This window comes from Pinus tabuliformis, chromosome 4_2 (genome assembly GCF_031772625.1).
Source record: "Pinus tabuliformis cultivar Carrire ecotype Pingquan chromosome 4_2, CPIR1, whole genome shotgun sequence".
In the NCBI taxonomy this organism is placed as follows: domain Eukaryota; kingdom Viridiplantae; phylum Streptophyta; class Pinopsida; order Pinales; family Pinaceae; genus Pinus; species Pinus tabuliformis.
Window position 1 is genome coordinate 446,066,368 of NC_142304.1, and position 16,624 is coordinate 446,082,991.

General features: G+C 35.0%; 1 long non-coding RNA gene across 1 annotated transcript; it reads right to left on the reverse strand.

Moving 5' to 3' along the window:
- Positions 1-1,348: 1,348 nt before the first annotated feature.
- On the reverse strand, positions 1,349-3,633 carry LOC149169888 (uncharacterized). The gene is made up of 3 exons (XR_016259418.1): positions 3,329-3,633; positions 1,951-2,008; positions 1,349-1,634 (listed from the first exon to the last, which is right to left on the reverse strand). It is a non-coding gene; the product is annotated as an uncharacterized LOC149169888 (long non-coding RNA).
- Positions 3,634-16,624: the final 12,991 nt, after the last annotated feature.

Sequence of the window (16,624 nt, forward strand, 5' to 3'; positions counted from 1 at the left end):
AATTTTCACTTAAACCAAATTAACCTTAATTTGTTTTAATTATCACTTTAAACAAGTTAACAACAAGGTCTGTGATTGCTCTGTTCTATTTCCCTATGTAATTTTACAACTACACATAAAAAATTTGTGTAATTCTTTCTTTCAGTTTGAACTTATAAAAGTCACATATCTACCTTTTAAAATAAAAATAAAATATTCACTAAATTAAAAAAAAACAAACAAACAAAAATATTCAAAATAAATATTCAAAATAAATAAATATATATATATATATATATATATAGATATATAATGTTAAATACAATAAAGACAAACATATACAAAAATATTAGTTAATTATAATTAAAAGCATTATGTTAGTGAAAGAAACATTCTACAATCTAATTTATTTAAGAGATGTGTAAATAAAATGTACTGGACTGTATACATGTCTACATGTTTTTAAAATGAAAACAAAATATTCGAACAAATTATAATATAAGTTTGTTATGATAATAAACAAAATAAATATCCCTGTGTGTATATAATAATATGTGTATATAATAATGTAGTTGTGTTAGTGTATAAATAAAATATTCAATAATTATAATATAAGTTTGTTATAATAATAAACAAAATAAATATACTTATGTGTGTATATAACAATGTAATATACCTATGTGTGTATATAACAATGTAGTTGTGTTAGTGTATAAATAGATTTAATATTTTAAAATTCTTATATTTTTAATGTATAGATAGATTTAATATTTTGAAATTCAAGAAAATTTTGATGATCTTATTGTTTAAATTATATTTTTAATATATAATAAATTTAATATTTTGAAATCCAAAAGTATGGTATATTTTTAATATATAAATAAATTTAATATTTTGAAATCCAAAAATATTAACAATAAGAAAACTACACAACTAAAATTAGAAAACTACACAACTAAAATTGACTATTCAAACACATAAAATTGACGATTTTTAAATTATATTTTTAATATATAAATAAATTTAATATTTTAAAATCCAAAAATACTAAAAATACGGAAACTACACAACTAAAATTGACCATTCAAACACATAAAATTGACCATTCAAAAACATCCTCGCAAAATAGTACACATCCTCGAACAGATACTCAAAAAATTGTAGTTAAAATTGAAAGGTTTACGACGTCCTCCCAAAATAGTACACATCCTCGAACAGATCCTCACAAAATTATAGTTAAAATTGAAAGGTTTACCACGCACTTATGGAAGATCCTATAAATCACAAAATTGTATTTAAAACTGAAAGGTTTACCAACCACGCCCTTATGGAAGATCCTATAAATCAGATTCTTTCATAGCTGGGACTTCATATTTTATTGATCAAACAAAGCTCCTATTAAAATGTTATCCTTAGAATTCAGATGCCTCAACAAACAAAGCTCCTATTAAAATGTTGTGCTTAGAATTGAGATGCGCGAGAGAGCAACGTGAAAGAAGACAAAAGTAGGTTCGTTCATAATAAATAATTTTTCCATGAGACTGGTGAATTGCAGAGGTATAACTTGGATGGAAAACTAACTTGATTCTCTTCAGCTTGGCGTTGTGAGGGCTCTTCGTATTGGTGTTTTTGTTTCAAACATTCCCCCCTTCAAACTGCATTTAAGAGAACACGTTTGAGATTTGTTTTAACCTTTTTCCCCTTGAAATGCATCTGAGAGAAGACATTAGAGATTTTCCAAATAGAAGGTCTTGCAATTAGATCAGGTCCTCATTCAAAGGTTGGTCCATGCCCAGGATATTATTAACATTTTGATGACATCAAAAGCGATCTAAGCATCAGAATACTACATAAAACTCTGCAACTCACTAGTCCAGATTTTCTTGCATTTTTCTTATGTTTGTTGCTAAAACTGAAGAATTGATCCACTTTGTCATTAAAAACAGCTTGTTCACTTTAAAGGTGTCTTACCATTCCAACTTGATGCCATTGAGTCACATTTTCGGTTTTTTCTCCATCGACGTCCCACCTGAACATTGGAAGTATACATTCCATAAAAAAAAAAACGCATTCTTTAGCCAATTAAGAACTATTTTAGATCTAAACAGCTGTATTGATCTAAATATCTATTGCTTGATATGAGTCTCAACACATTTCCCACGTATGCCTCCATATCCTTGAGCTGAATCAGACTATGCTAGGAATCAGGACTGCCCAACGAGAAACTACCTGTCCCTGTTAATAGGGCCTTGCACAAGATTAAAACAATCAACATCTCTAGCCTCACTGTGCACTCAGGACTGCCCAAAGAGAAATTACTTGCCTCACTTTGCAATGGGATTGAAAGTGGAGTTTGCTAAGCATTCAAATGGCATAGAGATCACAATAAGCATATTGATTAAGAGGCAGATTACATATGCAAAAGAAGGTTTTCCATCAGAGAAATGTGAAATGATTTTTAGTAAAATATATGCAAAGAAATGAGAAATGCACTTCCAGCATTTACATGACACGGGCCTTAAGAACTGTAAGGCTGCAAAAACCCAACATTTACTGTTAACAATTTAAGCATATCTTTAGATGACAAAAATTTGTTGGTATGGTGCCAACACCTAGGGGAAAAACAAAAAAAAATGCTGTAAGAGTGTGTTTTTTTTTGCAGATACAGGACATTTATGTCTATTACATAAATGCATTATGACCAAACTATCATAAAATAGCTCTACTGGCTCAGTCATCCAGTTTGTCCAAGATTTTAGTATTGAGCTGGTGCTCACACACTTTAGTTTGACTATATACAATGAAAGGGCTCTCTTTTATACCAGGGCAAGTCCAACAGTATGGGTCCCTAGATAATCAGGACAGCCAAAGGAAATAAAGACATATGGAGAGCATGATGTTAGTATATTAATGTTAGCAAGATCATAAAAAGCCAATAGAATATGTAATTCTACTTCTCTCTTGCTAACACTTCATTCGAAGTGAAGGGGACAGGGTAAAGAAATGATTTGACTTCAGAATCCTTGTCACAAAAAAGAAATTTTCCTCATGTCACTGATGTTCAACATCAATAACTCATATCATCCATGTCATGAAAGAAAGAAATTTTACTGATGTACACCATAAATAACCCATTTCATTTCTGTCAATAGAACAGGTATATGTATGTATATCGAAGAAAGCAACAGCGAATGGGAAGGCATGCCTTAAAACAAATATACAAGCAGTAGTTATCTGGTGAGCATACCCAATATAAAGCAACACTCAATTTGATACAGTTGGTGCCCATGTAGACAGTCATGATAACCAGGTTATATGTATAATATCCTCATCTAAGATGGGTACTTACCAGCAGTCCAGTTGTATAGCATAGCATGGCATTTGAAGATGAAATCCCCTCTGGAGCTACAGAATGTCTGATGAGGAGTAGGAATCGCAAAAACTGGTTATAATGTCAAGTAGCGCTAATCAAAAGTCGACATGCAGTGCAATGCCCAATCACTCTGTAATGGTATATTGCAGACAGAGTTGAACACACCATGCATTGCCTTGTCTTCTCCTATCCTGTCAGCTGTTCACAACATCTCATCCAATATGGGTGGTACCAGAAAAATTGCACTCTCAGATGAAGGGCCCCGAAATGCTCCTCGAGTCTCTGTCAACATAAAGCCATGGCAGCACCTTCTCAGCAAACTGGACAGCATCTCTGCTGTGCACAACATCTCATGTACCAGAAAGATTGCACGTTCCCAGATGAAGGGCCCCGAATTACCCCTCAAGTCTTTGTCGACATAAAACCATGGCAGCACCGTCTCAACAAACTGGACAGCATCGCACGGAAAGGGAGCAATGTTCTCTTATTGGGCTCCTACCAGAGACGAGTCGGGTGCCGACAAGTAGTTAGTGAGTCAGACAGCCCCATAAATTCCGGTGGAGATGAGCGCTTCCAGGATTATGGGAGAGACTCATGGCCACAGATCGTGTCTGAAGGATTCGCTACAAGAAACTTCGTACACAGCAGAAACAGGGGAATGACACGAAAATTTGGTATAAGAAACTTCGTACACAGCAAACACAGGGGAATGACACGAAAAAATTGCGTACCTTTCTGCCGTGCAATTCAGTACTACGTGTCATACCATTAATGTAACACGTAGCTAACCAGAACAGAACAGAAAAGCGCCCATTTGTCAAGGACAAAAGGGCGTCTACCCTATCAATTTTCATTAGTACTTGAAGTACTATCACTGATCTCGTGATATTTAAGGATCAGATTTACTGGGACAGAAACACCACCTGTTCTAAGTGTAGGTTATTAGCCAGTAGCCACTTGCTAGGGTTTCAGTGATGATATGTGTTCAAATATTCGAAGGACACGAGTATTAAGTGGTTCTGGTGAGAAAATGTGGATCAAAAGTCAATGCAAGGTAAAGGATTTTATGAAAAATTAATGGTTTTTTTTTTATATTTTTATATGAGAAATATATGTTTGGGTTTTTGAATATATTTATGTTAATCTAATAAAATAAATAAAATAATAATCTGTATGTTTGAATATTAAGATGAAATTGTGAAAACGAATTAGGGGAGGGGAGAGATGTGAACAAGGAGGAATGTAAAATTGTAGTTTATTGTTAAATTATTAAATTATTTTGGTGTTTTAAATGATTTCTAAAATGAATAATATAGAGATCTTGTATACTACTATTTGAGAAGAAGTTAATAATTAAATTTGTAAAGGTTTTGTTTTTTTTAATTATGGAAAAAGGGAGGTCCGTAAATAATCATTTTGGTGGTACAGGAAATTCAAGACAATTGAGTGATATTAGAGGGGATGGAAGTGGTGGCAGGGTTCTATTATTCTTCTTCTTCTTTATGTGGTTCTGTGTCAATTTGTTCTTTTTTCTTTTCTCTTTGTTCTTTTTTATTGATTGTGCCAATCCGGTACTAGCTATGTCCGTGAACAACATCTACTTGCTATTCTAAGATATCAAGGTAGATAATTGTGATACATCTACTTGCTACTCTAAGAAATCAAGGTAGATAATTGTGATACATCTACTTGCTACTCTAAGAAATCAAGGTAGATAGTTGTGATACATAGTCAAACATGTCACATCATGAGATTCAAACTCAGGTGGGGAGGAAGAAAGCATATTGTCACCACCACAAAACCTACGTCCCCACCACACAACCTACCCATGATCCCGTGGTGGGAGGATCTTGTTATGTGATATAATTGGATCAAAAAAACCAAATTGTAAAACAAATTTTTTATCATTACCTTAAAAGTGTCTGAAAATTTTCTAGATTCAAAGTTTGAGGATTGAGCTTCCCAATAGTGAGAACAACATCAAGGATGGAGTTTTATTGAAATGACGGTGCATTATGAAGTAAAATTAAATACTATGTGATTTTGGGGGTTTCTTTCGTTATAAACAAGGGTTTGAAAAATGGTTCAAGTAGAAAAATACAATACATCTTTAATGATGACATTGAAGTTCTAAAAATATTACACAATGATAATGGAAAGATCCTCAAGTTATTCTACATAAATAACATGTTGAATCTGAGAGTATTGAGGACCATAAACTCCCTAATTGCACCTCGAGACAACATTATTATTTTCAAAGATTACCAATAACCATCCCACTCTTTACAACTTGCTTCCAATTAATGACACAAGAAATGGGCATTATGTATGCAAAGGGAACAACTATGTGAGTTTGGGGATAAGCTGCAGTATGATTGGGATCACCAAATTGAACATAAGTCCCAAATCCATATGAAATTGTATGTCCCCCAAGTTTGGACCTCCTTAATGGCATTGTTTTGTATGGTGCAACACTAATTATCTTTGAACCAAGTGATTAGACTACTACAACAAATAAGATAAGTAAGGGTTTTAGTATGGAACATTTTGAAGTTATAAATAAACAAATTCTAAAATCGTGTCTAAAAGGAGTACATATCTTCATGAAATGAATGGATTCAAAGCCATTAGTGAAAATTGGTTTATGAATTTTGGAGGATGATTCTTTTATAGGGATTTCATATCTCTGTTTACACACCTTCAACACAACAAGGAATAGGATGAGGAATGACTTACTCCATAAGATTTATAGTTTTGGATATTTGTTGTACTCTTTGTAAGTAGGCTTGTCGCATCCTAGTGCAAAGGGGCCTTAGGTTGATCCTAATCTATTTTGTGTTTTCTTGAGCCAATAGTTTTTTGGCCCATTGTAAACTAATTTTGATTAAGGAATTAAGGTTGTAATCTATTATGAGTTATCAAATTAAGGTGTTGGATGTCATGGAATACCTAAAATATTAATCTACAAATGGTGAAGTTATTACAACAAGATATAGAGAGAAGTGCCTCTGAGTTAGACTTGTTTTCTTGGTTAGAGGAAAAAAAACAACCATGGAAATAGAACTAGAAACTAGTTAAGATATTATATGGAGTCAATGAAACTTGAATCTTCATCAAGGATATGAATCTCCTCACTACCCAATATTATTCTTCACTACTCTTCACCGTATGTATTTTTGAAGTTAAAATAAAAATATACTTAAATTAAAATAAATTCACCAAACACATTAGTGTTGTCTACCATATGCAAAATAAATGAAAATGTTAAATAACAATTTTTGCTTTGAGTAATTTATGCATATAGGTACAACCACCTTGATATAGATAGTATGGCATCCATGTAGTAGAATAGTAATTTTGGTGCAATTATATGCTTGTGCATTATATGTATAATGTCAATATTTATAGCATGTATCATATGTGAGATAGTTACTTGTCCATGTGTACGGTGTATGAGTGGAGCTAAGAAAGGTGCGAGCCCAAAATAGATGATATTTAACAAATACCAAAACAAAAAAGTCCCATATGAGGGTCATGGAATATCCCTACTTCTATTTATGTTGATGGGCTAAGTTGGAAAATGGTAAAAGCAAGCTAGATAAATTTACTTCTTATAGGAAATGACTCAAAAATAAACAAGTTATATAAACAAAATTGTTATAGGTTACTCTAGCTTGGGTGGTTAAAGCAAGATGTGGTTATCTTTTTCACTGGGATTCAATTCTTACTTGTGACATACTTAACATTAATGGACTAATTTACCTCCATTAAAAAACATTTCATATTAAATGAAATTAGAGATAATTTATTAATAAAAAAAAAAAAAATTCTCTTTAACCGAAAATTGCCATTACCAAATAGTAAATAATGATCATCGTCTAAACTAAATATAAAATATGATATCAGGAAAATCACTAACAATATGTCGATGGTAAAAATCACCGCACTAGGATAGTAGCGTGAAACAAACCATATCCATACTATGATAAAAAAACTGAGATGGGTCATATCCAAACAAGCGAGGGGTATGTTACCCATCTGTTCACTAATTCAATCACTAATGGTCTATAAGCTTGCAAAAGTTGTTACAGAGATAATTTTTATAGGTTACGATTTCATTAATGTCTCAATTACGTGGTGTGTACATGATAAGTTTGGCGAAAATTCATTCACACGTAAATATGTTAATGGATTCCTGAGTCGTGTGTTCATTGCAACATTGCACTCACCAGTAATAAAATTGATTCCTCATAGTTCAAATGCATTTGATATCAAATTTGAAGTATTGTGAATTTTTTTTGAGAGAGCATGATTACATAATCCATGTGATTGTAAAATCGAAAGAGCTTATCATGAAAGATTTAAAACCCAAGGCAAACTAAGAAAATGAATCATAAAGGAAGGAGAAACTTTTAGATAGAGAGAATTGTGTTAAGATCCTCTACGCATGAAGGATAGCTACTTCTCTTTACAATATACAAAGAAATGTGATGGTAATGATTTTCAAATTTGTTTGATCCACATTAAAAGCTATTTCATTTTACACCCATCTTAGAATTGCCTTACAAGCAATGTATATGTAAATAAAATGATTTACAAGACAAAGAGAATCCCCTTACAAACCATGTATATTTAAACAAAATAATTTGAATGGTATCATTAGATTTTAAAGCTTTATATCCATGATCCATCTTTCTTTTAAAATCACTACAAATGTTTCACATAACCTATTAGAGAATTCCACAAGTGATGTGGGGGTTGTTGAGACACACAATAGATGAGATCATGGTAATCTTAGTGTTAAAGAAATTTATGTAATTGTATTACAAAGATTTTCCTCTAGCAAGTAAAGGATGGGACAACAACTTCCAAGGAAATATAGGGGCTAGTGAAGGTGAGGAAAGGAAAAGAAAGGAAGCAACAATGCTAGTGTGAAACTAGTGAGGAAAGAGATAAAATGTGGCCATGCTTAAGAAGAACAAGTGAGGTAAAGAGGTGAGAAATGAGAATCCTAGATAAGAATTAGTAACAGAAAGAGATGAGAGGTGAGAATGCTAGAGAGAAGCTAGTGAATGTAAGACACAAGAGGCAAGAATTGTAGAGTACAACTAGTGAAGGTAAGAGGCCAAAGGAAGGGCATATTAGGGAAGTGGTTTTGAAGGTGATCCCATAATCATAATTTAATAGGATGCGACAACCAAGACAAATGTCTTAAGGAGGCAAAGAAGAGGCACATTCATTGATCCCATCTAGGGAGAAACCATCTAGATTGATACCCACTTCACGTAAAGCCCTAGTGAGAGGTAACCACCATTTTGAAGTAACCAAGGAAAGAGGAAACCAAAAGAGAAAGACAAGAGAAAGGAGAACAAAGAAGGAGGGGTTCTAGAAGTGGATTGGGGTAGACAAGAAAGAGAAAGGTGAGAAATAAAGAGGAGGAACAAGAAGACAAATGAACTTGTAGTTGATTTCTCAAGAAACATAGGGATTATATAACCAAATTTGGCCCCAAAAAGCTCACAGTCAAGATGGGACTTCATTCAACTTGCAAAACCACATTGAAATATAGAAACCCTTTGAAGGTAGTATTGCATCAAGTTACCATAAAAGGAAAAGAACAAAGGTGAAGCTTTCCTCGAGCATTAAAAGAATAAGGGTAAGGGGACAAGATGAGGAAAAAGAATTAAGAAGGGGACAAAAAAGCAAAGACTTATGTAGGGAAATCAAGGCAAGTGACAGGAGGCAAAAGATCAATAGAATAAAATATGGTTTAATTTAGAAGAAGATTTTAACTTACATGGACATTAGAATCATTAGGGGAATTTTGAGGTCTAAAATGGGCCTCCTGTGGAAAATGATAAATAAATAGTTAAAAATTATAAAATAAGACATGATTTTTTAAAGAAAAATACTTGTTTATTGTATTTTTGGCATATCTCTTTGTAGGTTCACTCAAATTTCAAGAGTAAGAACCCATTAGATGTGGAATTAAATTACAAATCCAACAAGTACCCACTCTACTTACTTTTTGTTGAAAATAACAACCAGAAATGATAAAAAATAGAATCCAGAAATTCCAATTTTAATTTGTCCTTGAATTAAAATTCAAATTTAGTCTCATCAGCTGCTTGAAAAATAATTAATTAATTCATCTTGAGTTAATTAGTTGAAGAAATTCAAGTTAGAAGTGTTTGTGAAGTCATGCAACAATTATCCCTTAAATTAAGGAGATTATCCCTTAATTAAGGAGATAAGATTGAGTTATATTTGAGTTGTAATTAGTTAGCTCAGTTTATTGAGTTAAGTTCAATTAAATTAGTTCCAAACTGTTTGAGGAACTAATTGTGAGTTCAGTCAGTTAATGCATGCATGCATCCAACTAGTGTACTCTAGATAACTGAAGATTCTCTCATCAGTAACTTATGCATGTCTATTCTAAGAAAGACCCAGTTGAGATTAAAGATAGGGACAGTGTACTATCAGTTGCATGTTTTCTCCTATAAAGGAAACTCATGCATGCAGAAGGAATAAGATTCCTTGAGGATTGCGCAGTTTCGACAAGGGTGTAGGATCAATGTGAGTGATCAGTCTTCCACTTGGTAACAGGAGGATCACCCAGGAGAAACTGCGCACGGAAATAGGAGCTTGGAGGGCAGAGGAGAAGGCTTGAGAGAAGCTTTGATTGCTTGTGAGCATCCAGGGGGATTGTACTGAGAGTTGGCTAGCTGTGAGAGCTAAGGCTTTATATAATTCTGATATATTTCAACCTTGTATGATAATACAGATAGTGGGGTTTTTAGCTGAGGCTTTCCCCTAGGTATTTTATGTGTTTCATGTGCATTGATTCTTCTTCTTCTGGTTATATGTGTTCAGCTTGATCTTGCTCAATATTTAAGCTTCCGCAAATTGATAGTAGAAGTAGATTATAGTATTTTGCTTTGCTATATTGCATTATCGGGTTAATCTACAGTTGGATTTTCTACATGATCTTAGAGGTAAATTTGTAGATAATTTGCAGGATTTCTACATGGTATCGGAGCAAAGGTTATCAGAGCTGTGAACAGTATATAGAGAAGAGAATTCGAAGTTTGAAGTTCAGGGTTGCAGGTGAAAATCGAATTCTTATCATACTTCAAGCTTGGCCAATGGCATTTTATGGCTTGAGACTCGAGTATACCTCGGAAGGCAGCTTGAATTACATAGCATGGAAAGATCGCATCGAGGCTGTATTAGAAGACAACGGCTTGAAGGATTTCATTGATCAAGAAATCCCAAAGCCAAGTTCAACTAATGCACAAAAATTGGCTGAGTGGAAGAAGTGTGTGGCGAGGGCGAGATGGATCATCCTTGAGGGAGTTCGAGACCATATTGTCTCGAGTCTCCATGGGAAGGATACTCCATATTCAATGTGGAAGACATTGAAGGACCTCTACTAGAACAGTAGCAACTAGAGGAAATTGGTGCTCAAGGATAAGCTTCGAAGAATCAAGATGGAGAACTACGATACTATTTCCACATATCTGAACAAGCTCACCACTTGCAGAGATGAGCTTAGCAGTGTGGGAATAACTACTTTTGATGATGATATGCTGAGCCTTGCTCTCCTTGGCATTCTAAAGAGCTGGGATAGCTACGAGGACTCTGTGAATGGAAGGGAGAAACTGTCGGATTGGGAACGAATGTGGTTGGATCTCATGCAGGAGGAGATCAGGAGGAGCACTTGAGATGGTTCTTCATCCAAGGATGATGATGAAGAAAATCTAGCCTTAGCAAGTAAGGCAAGGAAAGGGAAGGAGAAGGATTCTCATTCTAAATTGAATTCTTCTCATGGAGGGAAGAAGGTTGAAAAGTCTAAAGTGAGATGCTTTAATTGTCACAAGATGGGTCATTATGTGACTAATTGCCCATCGAAGAAGTCCGAGAAGGGATCCTTGGAAGGATCTGAAGGTGAGGCATTAGCCTCTAAGTTCGAGATGGACTTTACCCTCATCGCATGCATGGTGTCATCGATGATGGGTTGTGGTTGGTTTCTTGACAGTGGAGCCTCATTCCACATGACCGGCGATAAAAGTTTATTCAGTACCTTGGGTGAGAAATACCTCAAGATGCGCATAGATATGGGTGACGATGAAAGGTTTAGTGTTTCAGGAGTGGGCACAGTTGCTTTTTAGAGGGAGCACGAAGCTTCTATCACCTTGACAGATGTGAAGTATGTGCCTAGACTATAGAAGAACTTGGTATCGGTTGCGATGTTGGAGGACAAAGGCTACGATGTTGTCTTCAATAAGGGAAAGGTTTTCCCTAGACACATCACCACGAGACAGGTGAAACAGATCAATTCACCAGTCAAGAACTTGTATGCTCTTGAGGTTCAAGATGCATGCAAAGCCTTGAGGAGCAAGGAAAATGTTAGAGACTTGGTGGTTGAGAGGGAGAGTAAATTACCTCTCAACATGCAGTCCCAGAAGAAGTCTCAGACAATTGTGGAGGAGCCACAATTAGAGTTAGCAGAGGGATCACATGCAGCCATACCTCTAGGTGTGAGGTGGGGCGATGTGAAGTGATAGTCCCAAGAAGGCTGAAATTGGGCAGGGTCCATTGAGAAGTTTTATCTCATGGATTGTACCTTGCTATGGGAGCCCAAAGTACATAGTAGCGAGAGGAATCAGCGGGATTGATGCAGTCAGAGATCAAAGTGACAAAGGCTAGAGTAGTCAGATACTGAAGAGCGCAGAGAAGGATTGACAATAGTGCAGAAAGGTAGAGTTAGCCAAAGCGCAAAGTTTTCAGTTGACAGAGGTAATAGCAGTCAGAGACTTTGATGACAAATGCATCACACTGATTCAGGTTGGATGTTTTTTTGTTTCTGGAATTGTTGGAGCAACAACACTTGAGAGAAGTGTTGCATGCAGAACATTCCAAAGGTTCACGATCGGGATCGAGTTGAATTCCTTTCATGTTGAGAGGGAGTGTTGAAAATAGCAACAAGAAATGATAAAAAATAGAATCCAGAAATTCCAATTTTAATTTGTCCTTGAATTAAAATTTGAATTTAGTCTCATCAACTGCTTGAAAAATAATTAATTAATTCATCTTCAGTTAATTAGTTGGAGAAATTCAAGTTAGAAGTCTTTGTGAAGTCATGCAACAGTTATCCCTTAAATTAAGGAGATTATCCCTTAATTAAGGAGATAAGATTGAGTTATATTTGAGTTGTAATTAGTTAGCTCAGTTTACTGAGTTAAGTCCAGTTAAATTAGTTCCAAACTGTTTGAGGAACTAATTGTGAGTTCATTTAGTTAATGCATGCATGCATCCAACTAGTGTACTCCAGATAACTGAAGATTCTCTCATTAGTAACTCATGCATGTCTATTCTGAGAAAGACCCAGTTGAGATTAAAGATAGGGACAGTGTACTATCAGTTGCATGTTTTCTCCTATAAAAGAGACTCATGCATGCAAAAGGAATAAGGTTCCTTGAGCATTGTGCAGTTCTGACAAAGGTGTAGGATCAATGTGAGTGATCAATCTTCCACTTGGTAACAAGAGGATCACCTAGGAGAAATTGCACAAGGAAATAGGAGCTTGGAGGGCAGAGGAGAAGGCTTGAGAGAAGCTTTGATTGCCTGTGAGCATCCAGGAGGATTGTAATGAGAGCTGGCTAGCTATGAGAGCTAAGACTTTGTATAATTCTGATGTATTTCCACCTTGTATGATAATACAGATAGTGGGGTTTTTAGCTGAGGCTTTCCCCTGAGTATTTTATGTGTTTCATGTGCATTAAATCTTCTTCTTCTGGTTATATGTGTTCAACTCGATCTTTCTCAATCTTTAAGCTTCCGCAGATTGATAGTAGAAGTAGATTATAGTATTTTGCTTTGGTATATTGCATTATCGGGTTAATCTACAGTCAAATTTTCTACATGATCTTAGAGGCAGATTTGTAGAGAATTTGAAAAATTTCTACACTTTTGAGTAGAACCACATAAAAAAAAATTAAAAACACATGAAAAAATGTGTTGAACTCACCTTTTTCATGTATTTTCAGATTTATCAATGCAAGTTTGCTCAGAAGTATGCATAGTGGGAATTGTTGGATATGGAATTTAGTTACACATCCAACGGGTTTCTACTATTGAAATCTGAGTGAAAATACAAGGAGATAAGTTGAAAATACAATAAAAATAGTTTTCTTTTTTTCCATCCTAAAATTTTTCCTTTGGGGATGACATCACCATATTGAATCTTATTGGTTCTCTTAAAGTTAATTTTATTTGTACATTTTTTTGTTTTGAGACCCAACTTTTACCTGAAAATTCCCCTAATGTTGGCAAAGAGGGAGAGGCGGCTTCCAAGAAGCCAAAAGACTACATGGAGGACATGAGGGATAGGCTTTGGGAATATCCTTGGTATAGAGAGAGAAATGTGTGAGATCCCACTAAATTAAACAATGTTTTCCTTGGATAACAAGAGACCACTCATAAATATACAAAGGACAATAATCATCTCATCCAACCACGGGCAACCAAGGAGGATTTTATACTTTAAATCTCATAAGAGTTCAAAAAAATGGGTATCCATTATATTAATACCATGTGTCAAAGTGCTCATAACAACACTAGGAGTTTTAGTCTTGAATTTTTTAATTAAAGGGCCTATATTGCAAGAAATAGGTGGTCATCACCAAACTCACGATGAATAGGAATTGCTATAATGTTACACACATGTAAGATCAATAATGACCTACTTATTGTGTATTCATTATGAAAAATATTTATAATGGTTTGACCACATTGGCTTCCCACTCTTTCTGGGAAGTAATGTGAAAGCGTTAAAAGGAGAGAGAGGGATCCTAAACTTAGTAAAGCTTAATGAAGAGATTCAATAATATGATCCTTTTGGTACATGCATGTCAATAGAATGTTGATATATGACATCCTATAAACATAAGAGAAAGAGATCTAGATCAAAAAAAGAAAAAGATGAAGTAGTAGACTACCTAGCATGACATAGTGGGGGAAGGAGAGAGATTGGGTGACTAAAAAGTAGCTTCCCACTAGGTTCAAGTAATGCCTCTAGGCTTGTGAGAAGAAAAGGGGTCAATGGCATCAATGAGGCCAAGGGTTGGTTCTTAAGTAGGTTGGTCTTGGGAGAGACTTTCCTAGTCTATTGGAAAAATGTATTAAAATTAAAAAAAAAAAAAGCTAAGAAAAGAATTCGAAAGAAGACTCACTCCTTTTGGTTGGGAGGCAATCAAAACTCTTATGTAATATGGGGAAATCCTTGGTTAAATAGGATATTTCCAACAATATGAATCATTGTTGCAATTTTGGAGGTGGGATAGCTAGAAGAAAAGTTGATAGGAGCTATTTTTATTTATTTATAGGAGCGTTAGGACATGCTTATTCTTCTTCTTAATCAAATGAGCTGGAATTAGGTTTGGGGTAAACTTTCTTCTTTACATTAGAATAATTTAGAGGATGATGATTAGGCATCATGCCTTTATATATTTCAAGGTTAGGATTTACATTTTCCATGAAATTTTTAGGTTTGGGATGAATTTCATGTTGGCATTCTTTTACATTCACCTACTTATGTTTTTGAAATTATTCTATGTTATGAGTATCATGCATATGGAATTTACACCACTTTCTAGTACTTGAGATAGATGGATCAAGTTGCTTCTTTTCTTAGATGTAGAATATTATTTTAGTTTTAGTTTTGGGTGGGGGCACTTTTGTCACCCCATCTCCTACTACATTACTATGGGATATTTGCACATAGGCACTTTTATTTTTTCTCCTTCCAATGGAAAATTTAATGTAGGCATTACCTATGTGGAGAAAGTGATATTAATTCATCATTTAAAGAGGAGTCTTTAGTATAAACTTTGAAATTTTTGTCTTGGGGTCTTGTGTGGGAGGAATTTCAAATTGACATTTATTTTCATTCAAATGTTTGCGCTTTTTATATTTAGTTACATTATGTGCCACAACCATAGTTAAAAATTCATGTAAAAAATATAAGGCCAAGGTCATGGGACACACATTCCAAGTTGAATGTTGGGAAAAACATCCTAGTGTGGGTGTTCATTTGGTTTATTGTGGTTAAGGAAATTGGCAAAGGAAATGGAAAAGGATTTGAAGAGGCAAAGTGGCATTAATTGGCATTTTATTTATGAAAATAAAGGAAATTAGGTGAAAAGGAAGGTGAAAGGTCACAAGTTGCATGTGAGGAGGAAATTGAAGGAAAATAATGGAAAATGAAGAAAATAGAGGCCTCATTAATAAAAAGGATTTTGAGGATAACTTCACAAGTTTTTTGACACTTTTTGGGTGGAGTTCTCTCTCTATTCTCTCTCTCACACCTAGAGCATTCTTGGAGCACTCTAGCATTGGATCAAGGAAAGAAAAGGAAGGACAAAGAAGGCAAACATAAGTAAAGAACAAGCAAGGAAGAGCAACATCAAGAAACTATAACGAGATTATTTATAGGTATTGATTTGCATGTGTGATTTCCTTGCTAGATTTGGAATGCATGGTACATGCATGTGTGTAGTTGGTTCTTTTGTTGTCATTGGCATGGGTTTTGCCATGTGTGATAATGATATTCAATCTTGCCTTTCCATTTCTAGATAGCCATGGTGTGATCGGTTCTCCTATATTTGGTTGATCTACATTGTCAGATGGTTCGAAAATGAATGAGGTGGTCTCTGAAAGAAATAAAACAAGGCATAGGAATCCCTAGGCTAGACTAAGATTGTGGTAAAGTTAGATTTTGTGTGCCTCGGTGGGCCTAGGAATCCTCAACTGATGTATGGAGGGATATACAGTAAAGCATAGAGGTGTGTTCCCTCGATCAGGCCTAGGAATCCTCGACCAGTGAATGGCGGGATATACAGTAAAACTTGGAGGGTGGAGTCTCTATCAGGCCTAGGAATTCTTGATCAGTGAATGGTGGGATATATGGTAAAGGTTGGAGACTAGAGTCTAGATTAGGCCTAGGAATATTAGACTGGTGAATGACGGGATATATGATAAACCCTAGAGACTAGGAGGCATCCAAATTCCTCACATTGTAGGTGGAGAGATCCAGAGGCATCCATGCTTGATTAGGGCCTAGTGATCCGGTGGTGATTGTCGTAAAGCCTGGTTGTATTGATGAGGGTTAGGGCCTTGTGATCCGGAGGGGATTGTGATAATGCTCGAAGAACCCCTAGTTGGTTTTGTTGTGAGTCCCACATTCATGCTTAGAATATGGCACAGGGGTGA